The 9,652-nt window shown below is 53.9% G+C and overlaps 1 long non-coding RNA gene across 1 annotated transcript; it reads left to right on the forward strand.

Annotated features, from left to right (window-relative positions):
* Positions 1 to 7,353: 7,353 nt before the first annotated feature.
* On the forward strand, positions 7,354 to 9,155 carry LOC119269252. The gene is made up of 4 exons (XR_005133509.1): positions 7,354 to 7,493; positions 7,877 to 7,979; positions 8,166 to 8,215; positions 8,788 to 9,155. It is a non-coding gene; the product is annotated as an uncharacterized LOC119269252 (long non-coding RNA).
* Positions 9,156 to 9,652: the final 497 nt, after the last annotated feature.

The following is a 9,652-nucleotide window of genomic DNA, read 5'->3' on the forward strand; positions in this document are numbered from 1 at the left end:
TCAGGTGAGTCGGCGGGCTGGTCGGAGGTGAGGCCGTTGGGGCGGCCGGTGCGTGTGGCCCCGGCGGCGGCGCTGGGCGCGGTGCCGTCCCCGCGCTGGGAAGGGAGTCAGTTCTGGGCGCTGTCTGAGGTAAGTGACGAGGAGGTCTCGGAGGCGGAGGAGGACGCGGGCAGTGGCGTTGCCGCCGGTCGGCTTGGTGCAGGGCCCAGGCCGTCGGTAGGTGCGTTCGTAGCCATGGCGGAGGAGCTCGGGGGCTCTCTCAAAGCTGGACGGCGCGGTGCTTTTCCGCCAGGCGGTCGGGCGCCCGCAGACCAGGGGTGTCGGGTCGGGCGCCACCGTTGCGTGCGGTGGAGGCGCCGCGCGCACGCTCGGTGCGGAGGGATGACGAGGTCGTGCCTGCTACGGTGGCGACGGCTGCTACCTTGCCGGCCGCGGGGCCGGTCCCGGAGGCAGATCCACCGCGTGGGACCGCGCCGGTCGCGGTGCCGAGGGCGGCGGCGGCAGAGCCGCTCGAGACCTGGCCTAGGGTTGGCGAGGTTGGTGAGGCTGGGCCAGTGGGCCGGTCCTTGGTTACGGGCCGGTCGGGCCCATCCGTGCCGAGTGCAGCCCAGGGGGCGGGGCAGTTGTGGAAGTGTCACGGGTGGTCGAGGGCTGCCCAGTGCGGCCCAGGCCCGCTCCCGCTGTGGCGCGGCCTACCCTTAAGTGGCTATGGATCCGCCGGGGCGCCTCTGACTGCGCACTAGGGTTTCCAGCCACTCCCGCAGAGGTGCGGCGCTTCAGTCATGTCGCTCGCTCTCTCTCCTCACTCCCCCCTCCTCCACCCCTGGACCGCTCCTTTGCGGAGGTCATCGCCATGGGATCCAAGGCGGATCGGCGGGTGGACAAGCGGGCGGAGCCAGATCCGGAGGCGGAACGGCGACGCGAGCGAGATCTGCGCGAGCAAGCTAAGGCACGGGCGGCGGAGCACGCCGGCGAGGAGGGCGGCTGGGGGCCTCCCCCTGCCTAGTGGCTCAAGGACCAGGAGCGCAAGAAGAGAAGGAAGGAGGAATACAAGAAGAAGGGGCTGGAGCTTAAGCGCAAGGAAGCGCTCCATCCCCACTGCGGTGACCGGGCGGGCGACCCTTTCAACAAGCCGAAGATGAAGAAGCACAAGCCCGCGATGAAGGCGGCTTCCAAGCCCTCCTCTTCCAAAGGCACGGCAGCGGAGCCAATCCCCGTCGAGGAGTCGGCGGGGCCGGAGTGCTTTCGCTGCGGGCGCACAGGACACTACCAGAATGAGTGCGCCTTCCAGCAGTTGTGCGTGGTCTGTAGCATGGAGGGCCATGCGTCGGCATACTGCCCCACGCGTGGCAAGCAGCTGGTGCTCCAGACCATGGGTCACGCCTTTGCAGGAGGCAGCTTCTTCTGCTTGCAGTACCCAGAGGAGGCGGACACGGGGGCATCGGAGCTGCTCGGGGTCAACGCGGCGCTGGTGTCGGCCGCGCCTGGCATCCTGTCGAAGGAAATCCTGGAGGCAGAGCTCCCCCACCTCTTCGAGGGGGAGTGGGATTGGCAGGTGGCTCCGTTCGACGTGGACTGTTTCTCGGTGGCTTTCCCAGATCCGGCTTTGCTGAGGATGGCGACGCGCAGCGGCAAGTTGTTCCTGTTGGAGAACGTTGCAGAAAACAAAAATTTTCCTACGGTTTCACCAAGATCCATCTATGAGTTCATCTAGCAACGAGTGATCGGATTACATCTACATACCTTTGTAGATCACGCGCAGAGGCGTTCAAAGAACGGGGATGAGGAAGTCGTACTCGACGTGATCCAAATCACCGGAGATCCTAGCGCCGAACGGACGGCACCTCCGCGTTCAACACACGTACGGTCAACGTGACGTCTCCTCCTTCTTGATCCAGCAAGGGGAAGAAGAGGTTGATGAAGATCCAGCAGCACGACGGTGTGGTGGTGGATGCAGGGGTCACCGCAGCAGGGCTTCGCTGTTCTTCTGCGAGAGGGAGAGGTGTAGCAGAGGAGAGGGAGGCGCCAAGACTCAAAGGTGAGGCTGCCCCCTCCGCCCTTTATATAGGCCCCCTAGGGGGTGCACCGGCCCTAGGAGATGAGATCTCCTAGGGGGGGCGGCGCCCAAGGGGTGGAGTGCCCCCCAAGCCAGGTGGGGCGCCCCCCCACCCTAGGGTTCCCAACCCTAGGCGCATGGGGTGGGCCAAGGGGGGCGCACCAGCCCACTATGGGTTGGTTCCCCTCCCCACTTAGCCCATGGGGCCCTCCGGGATGGGTGGCCCCACCCGGTGGACCCCCGGGACCCTTCCGGTGGTCCCGGTACAATACCGGTGACCCCCAAAACTCTCCTGATGGCCGAAACTGCACTTCCTATATATAATTCTTCACCTCCGGACCATTCCGGAACTCCTGGTGATGTCCGGGATCTCATCCGGGACTCCGAACAACTTTTGGGTTACTGCATATTATATCTCTACAACCCTAGCGTCACCGAACCTTAAGTGTGTAGACCCTACGGGTTCGGGAGACATGTACACATGACCGAGATGGCTCTCCGGTCAATAACCAACAGCGGGATCTGGATACCCATGTTGGCTCCCACATGCTCCTCAATGATCTCATCGGATGAACCACGATGTCGAGGATTCAAGCAACCCCGTATACAATTCCCTTTGTCAATCGGTATGTTACTTGCCCGAGATTCGATCGTCGGTATCCCAATACCTCGTTCAATCTCGTTACCGGAAAGTCACTTTACTCGTACCGTAATGCATGATCCCGTGACCAGACACTTGGTCACTTTGAGCTCATTATGATGATGCATTACCGAGTGGGCCCAGAGATACCTCTCCGTTATACGGAGTGACAAATCCCAGTCTTGATCCGTGTCAAACCCACAGACACTTTCAGAGATACCCGTAGTATACCTTTATAGTCACCCAATTACGTTGTGATGTTTGGTACACCCAAAGCACTCCTACGGCATCCGGGAGTTACACGATCTCATGGTCTAAGGAAAAGATACTTGACATTGGAAAAACTCTAGCAAACGAACTATACGATCTTGTGCTAAGTTTAGGATTGGGTCTTGTCCATCACATCATTCTCCTAATGATGTGATCTCGTTATCAATGACATCCAATGTCCATAGTCAGGAAACCATGACTATCTATTGATCAACGAGCTAGTCAACTAGAGGCTTACTAGGGACATGTTGGTGTCTATGTATTCACACATGTATTACGATTTCCGGATAACACAATTATAGCATGAATAAAAGACAATTATCATGAACAAGGAAATATAATAATAATCCTTTTATTATTGCCTCTAGGGCATATTTCCAACAGTTCCTCCCCACCAACAACATCACGGCAAACATTCGCGACGCGGTCCTCGCCGAGCCCAAGGCGCAGTCGATGCCGGAAGTGTGGGTGAAGATGTGGGGCATCCCCCCGAAGCAGCGGCGCGCGGAGCGTCTGATGGCGGCCACGACCATGATCGGGCGGCCCCTTGTGGTGGATGAGTTGTCCTTGATCCGGTCCGGTCCGGTGCGCATGCGCTTCGCGTGTCGTGTGATGGCCAAGCTCCGGGGCTCCGTGCAGATCTGGTTCAATGGAGAAGGTTACAACATCAAGCTCAAGCCGGAGTTAGAGTCTCGTCCGGCGGCCCCCGCCCTCCCACCTCCTCCGCCCCCGTCCAGTGGTCGCGGGCCCAATGAGCAAGACAAGGACAAGCAAAAGGACAAGGCTCCAGAGCAAGAGGCGAGCATGGAGGAGGACGACTCCATCGACACGGCGGCGTGGGACAAGCTGGGGATCTCCGTGTCGGGCCCTGTTGCTCAGGTGGAAGGGGCAACGATGACGCGGGCGGCTGAGGAGGGGGGATCGGTGGGGATGACGATCTCGATCCCCAACCAATATGGCTCCAACTTGGGGTTGGTCTCCTCCCCTCCCATGGCGGCTGCGGGTGCGGATGGTGGTCTGTTCCCGCACGGCCGCTCCCCTTCTTCCTCGCGCCCCCGCCCCGCTGGGTCTCCTGCCTCTGGTGGCCACGGCTCTACACTTAGCGGCTCGGTGAAGCTCATGAAGAAGACGGAGAGGCGGTGCGCGCGATGGAGCCGCTGGGGGCGCCTATCACTCCGAGGCAGTCGGTCATGGCGCTGGCGGCCCCGACAGCGCCTCCAGTGGACCAGCTGTTGCAGGACGCCTCCAAGACGGTGCTGATTTCGAAGGCCAAGTGCACCAAGACGATGCCAGCGGCGCCGGTGTGCACCAGCTCGCGTTCGAAGGGGGCCAAGGGCAATATGTCGTCCTTGCAGAGGGCGCAACTCCTCCAAGCCCAGAAGAACATGGAGATCTCAGGTAACCCACCCCCCGTTTTACAGTTCTAGATGATTTCTCGGACGATCATTTGCATGAGGTGTTAGATGCGAGCGGTGTGGATCCCTCCTGTGTAGGAGGGGTTAGCGAGTTGATTTCGCTGGTGCGCGCTAAGGAGTTAGCACAGGCCGCGATCGCGGCTGCCGCTACAGAGCGTGCTGAGCAGAGACCCCAGGTACCCGAGGGAGGGGACGCCGTGGTGATCTCTGTGCCCGAAGAGGGGGGACAGGCAACAGGGGTTGCTCCCTCTCCCACGACTTGCAAGGGCAAGACGAGGCGAGTGGCTAAAGCGGTCACCTCCAGGGGTGTCCGGCTCCGGAATCGTGTGATCTAGATGTGAGCTTTGTTCTGGAATATCCGTGGCTTCGGTCACGTGGGGCGGCGTACCCAACTTAAAGAGTACATGCGCAAAGAGGACATAGATATCGTAGGGCTTCAAGAGACGATTAAGGCAGATTTTCGTTTTCATGAACTGCTTGCGATCGACCCCTTGGAGCGCTTCGAGTGGCAGCACGCCCCTGCTGTAGGGCACTCAGGTGGCATGCTGCTGGGCTTGAGCCGAGCCCTGTACGAGGTTATTGACTGGGACGTAGGCTCATTTTATATCGCGGCTCATTTCCGTATTCGTGCCTCGCTTCGCGAGTTAGCAATCATACAAGTCTACGGACCGGCCGATCACTCTCGTTCGGCAGAGTTCTTGGCGGAACTCCAGGCCAAAGTCACCACGATGTCCGCGGCCACGCTCCCTGTTCTGGTGGGTGGAGATTTCAACCTTATCCGATCGGGAGCTGACAAGAACAACAGCAATATAAACTGGCCTAGGGTGACTATGTTTAACTCCGCCATTGCTGCCATGGCCCTAAGGGAGGTGACCAGGTCAGGCGCGAGTTTCACTTGGACTAATAAACAACTCGATCCGGTGCGCTCAGTGCTGGATAGGGTGTTCATGTCGCCGGAATGGGAAATGGGCTTCCCTCTCTGTACATTGGTCGCGGAGACACGCATAGGCTCTGACCGTGTACCGCTCGTCTATTCCTCGGGAGAGGACAAGGTGTGACGCAGCCCGCGCTTCTTCTTCGAAACAGCCTGGTTTGAAGTGCCAGGCTTCGAGGAGATTTTCAGGGCGAAATGGCGGGCGTGCGTTGATTCGATAGGACCCCAGAGAGGCCCGATGGAATTTTGGAATGTGGTGAGGGGCCGGCTCAGGGCTAGCCTCAAGGGATGGGGCGCAAACCTAGGGAGGTCTGACAAAGAGCGCCGCGCCGAGATCCTTGCGGAAATCGCAAGGATTGATGCACTGGCTGATGCTAGGGCCTTCTCAGAGCAGGAATGGGCCCATCGCTACGCCCTGGAGGGCCAGGTAGAAGCGTCCCTGCGCGCGGAGGAAGAATACTGGCGTAGACGAAGTGGTCTGAAGTGGGTTTTGAAGGGCGACGCCAATACTAAGTATTTCCAGGCTTATGCTAACGGGCGTCGTCGGAAATGTTCCATCTTAAGGTTGCAATCAGAGCAGGGGCTTCTGTTGCGACAGGAGGACATCTCCCGACACATTTACGAGTTCTACATCAATTTGATGGGCTCGTGCGGGGCCCAGGGGGCGGGGCTCCGCGAAGACGTTTGGGAGGATTTGCAACGTGTGTTGGACTGTGAAAACAAAGTGCTAGGGCTTGCCTTTCTGCCAGAAGAGATCGACGCTGCTCTCCTCGGGATGAAAGTGGACACGGCGCCGGGACCAGACGGTTGGCCGGTGGCGATGTTCAAGCGCTTCTGGCCTTTGCTTAGGGGCCCCATTTTCGAGATCTACAACGGTTTCATGAGGGGGATGGTTGACATCTCGCGCCTCAACTATGGCGTCTTAACGCTCATCCCGAAGGTCCAAGGGGCAGACAATATTAGACAATTCCGACCGATCGCGCTCATTAACGTGCCTTTTAAAATCTGTGCAAAAGCGTGCGCCAATAGACTAGGTCCGATAGCTCATCGCTCGATTAATCGAAACCAATCTGCTTTCACCCGAGGACGCAACATTTTAGAGGGACCGCTCGCCCTGCAAGAGATCGTTCATGAACTAAAGCGCACTAAGGAAGCGGCGGTGCTGCTGAAACTCGATTTCGAGAAGGCATACGACCGTGTGAATTGGGATTTCTTGCGGCAAGTGCTTATCGGAAGAGGCTTTTCCGACGTTTGGGTCCACCGTATTTTGCAGTTGGTGTCGGGAGGCCAAACTGCAGTCTCGGTGAACGGAGAAATAGGGCATTTCTTCCGGAACAAACGCGGGCTCAGGCAGGGTGATCCGATCTCACCTCTCCTTTTCAACTTCGTGGTGGACGCTCTGTCCACAATGCTTCGGAAAGCTGCCGAAGCAGGCCATATCCAAGGGTTGGTAGGCCACCTCATTCCAGGGGGAGTGACGCATCTGCAATATGCAGATGACACGCTGCTTTTGTTTCGCCCTGACCACCACAGCATTGCGTCGGTCAAAGCGATTCTAATTTGTTTTGAGCTCATGTCAGGGCTTAAAATAAATTTTCATAAATGCGAGATGCTCATGATGGGGGTTGAGCCGGAGGAAGGTAAACGTATAGCGGATTTACTCAACTGCAAGGTGGGTAAATTCCCGCTGACATACCTAGGCCTTCCAGTTGACATCAAAAGGCCGACGATAGAGGATTGGGAACCTCTATGTGCTAAGGTGAGGGGTAGGGTGTGCCCTTGAAGGGGTAAATTTAAAAACATTATAACCGAGCACTTTTCCTGCCCTCTCAGGCTATCAAGGTTTTTGGCCATCGGATCTGGCGGATGAACATTTTCTGGCCTGCCAATCTGACTCCTGGATGGATGTCTCTAGGGCAGCTACTCCCGTAACAAATTCTGCCATATATGGTTAATTGGGCCAATATGGGCTTTCTGATTGCACTTGTTGCTCGGTATTGCTCTGTAGGCAGTCGGTACGTCTCCTTCCCCTTCTCTCCCCATCGCAAAAAATCCCTCGAGAAGCAGTAAACCTAGGCGACGGCGGCGCGCCAAGCAGGCGGACGATGACATCTCAACGGAGGCCCTCTTGCTGGGTGCCTGGGTTCCTGCCCATGGATCTTCGTCGTCGCGCTGATGGTAAATTACGCCCCTTTCTCCTCGCGACCTCTCCTCTTCATCGTGACCTGGATGGATCCTAGGTGCCCCGCCGCCCTCGTTTTTGATCTCCTCATCGCCGTCGTGGTATCCCCTCTCGCGCCTCCCGTTATACTGTCTGCCTCTCGTTCGACCCCTCGGCTTCATCTCTTATCTCGTGGGACGAAACCCTACCATGCTCTAGCAGCGGAGCAACTTCCCTTGCAATGGGCGTCTGCGCAGTTACAACCGTCATATCCGGCGGGCCCAATCTTAAAAAGTACAGCACCAGCATCACGGAGCTTCACAGGCCATCATTGGCCAGGTTGAGACTGATTATAGCGGATTGAGCCCACACCGAGGTGTTGACATTTTGACAATCGCAGGCGGCCGGTCGCTGACGAAGGAAATGGAACCCAATGAAGGGATCCTGAAAGTCCATGGTACACACATGTCAGCAACATTTCTTTGGAAAAATCACATAAAAAGGTTATCTTTTTTGTTCTTGATGTTTAATTAATTCAGAGGATACAGTATGTAGTTCTGGACTTTGCTTGAACTCTGCTCTTTTGCTACTTAGGTGGATCCTAGATGCTTTTATTTTGCTCATGGCCTAAACTTAGCTTTTCATAAATGGGTACAGTTAACAACTTAACATGGCTAAATGATTTGCAGGGTCCCAAGATGTAGTCCACCGAGACAGTAGAATTGTTCTTATCTGATAGGTAAACTACATAATCATTACATCAGTAGTTGTTTTAGACCTATCTCAACTATTGCCATTGAAATGTCTAAACAATGGCATAGCATTGTTATTACCAGTTTTTTAAAGAGATTCACATGCAGTATTATTTGGGATAACGCCGAGGATGTAATACTACTTACTAGCCAGAGTATAGTTTAATTACTGTTACTAGCTAATTTGGCCAATCATACAATTATAGTCAGTTCTGCCAGACAATCCTCAAACATTTATATAGGAGAGCACATATACTCCTATCTGAAAGTTTTGTTACCAATGAACCTAAGACTCCTTGAGCTGAATTGCTTTCTTCTGAAGTAATGGAGACATATACAGTTGTAGATTTGGTCACTTTTTTCTTTGCTGATTGATTATTTATATTTGACATGCTTATTCCGCATGGGGTTAGTCAGACCATCTCTAAGATTGCAGGGGAGCTAATACAACGACCTTATGCAGAATATAGGACACAATCAAGCTCTTTAGCTAATCTTGCTTGGCTGTATGGATTAATTTCATGTGGTAAATTAACTATTCTGAAAATGAAAGCTGCAGACCTTGTCATCAGCAAAAAAAGGTGTTTTGTGAATGGAAGCAGTGGGTTGAAGTTTATCTGGAGCAGGGCATTGTGGCACACCGTGCACTGTCCTATTCATCATTTCAGAGGGTGCCATCTTGATGTCTGCATTCACCCACACCGCCTACTTTATCTTAGATCTCCAATGAATTGGTATACTCCATATATTACTGATGTCCACAGTTTGGCGAATTTTGAAAAATGTTAAGCTGCACTCCTGTAATCTAGCGTTTTCCTATATTATATCGGTAATATATGTGAACATGTTTAATAGTTGGGCAAAAAGTTTCAGTTGATTGTAACTGCTTCATCGTAGAAATAAACATGCATATATATGCTACTTCAATCCTATGTGGGATTTTATTAATGCTTTTGTAGCTTGGAATTGTCTACTTATGTCTCGTGATGCTATGATCCAGTTCTGCATTTCGCCAATGCGTGCATGTAGTAGTACAAATACAATCTCCTCAAATGTCAGCTTTTGATTGTTCCCCTATGGCGTACCCTATGGGTCACTTTATTGTTACAAGCTATCTCTACATCGAATATTAGTCTCTCACCCGGATGCCAACAAATCATGTTATATATATATATATATACATATATATATATATATATATATATATATATATATATATATATATATATACCATCAATGCACCGTAATTTTACGTTCGTAAGTTTTGTCTTATTTCCGACGCAAAAAGGGACCGTAAGAAAATATATAATCGCCGTAAAAAATATTTTATGTTATGTAAAATTACAAACGTAAAAACATAATCTAAATTACACATAAACTGTAAATTTTCTTGTCTTATGACCTATATTTTTATTTTCTTATGT

This window comes from Triticum dicoccoides, chromosome 3A (genome assembly GCF_002162155.2).
Source record: "Triticum dicoccoides isolate Atlit2015 ecotype Zavitan chromosome 3A, WEW_v2.0, whole genome shotgun sequence".
NCBI classification, from domain to species: domain Eukaryota; kingdom Viridiplantae; phylum Streptophyta; class Magnoliopsida; order Poales; family Poaceae; genus Triticum; species Triticum dicoccoides.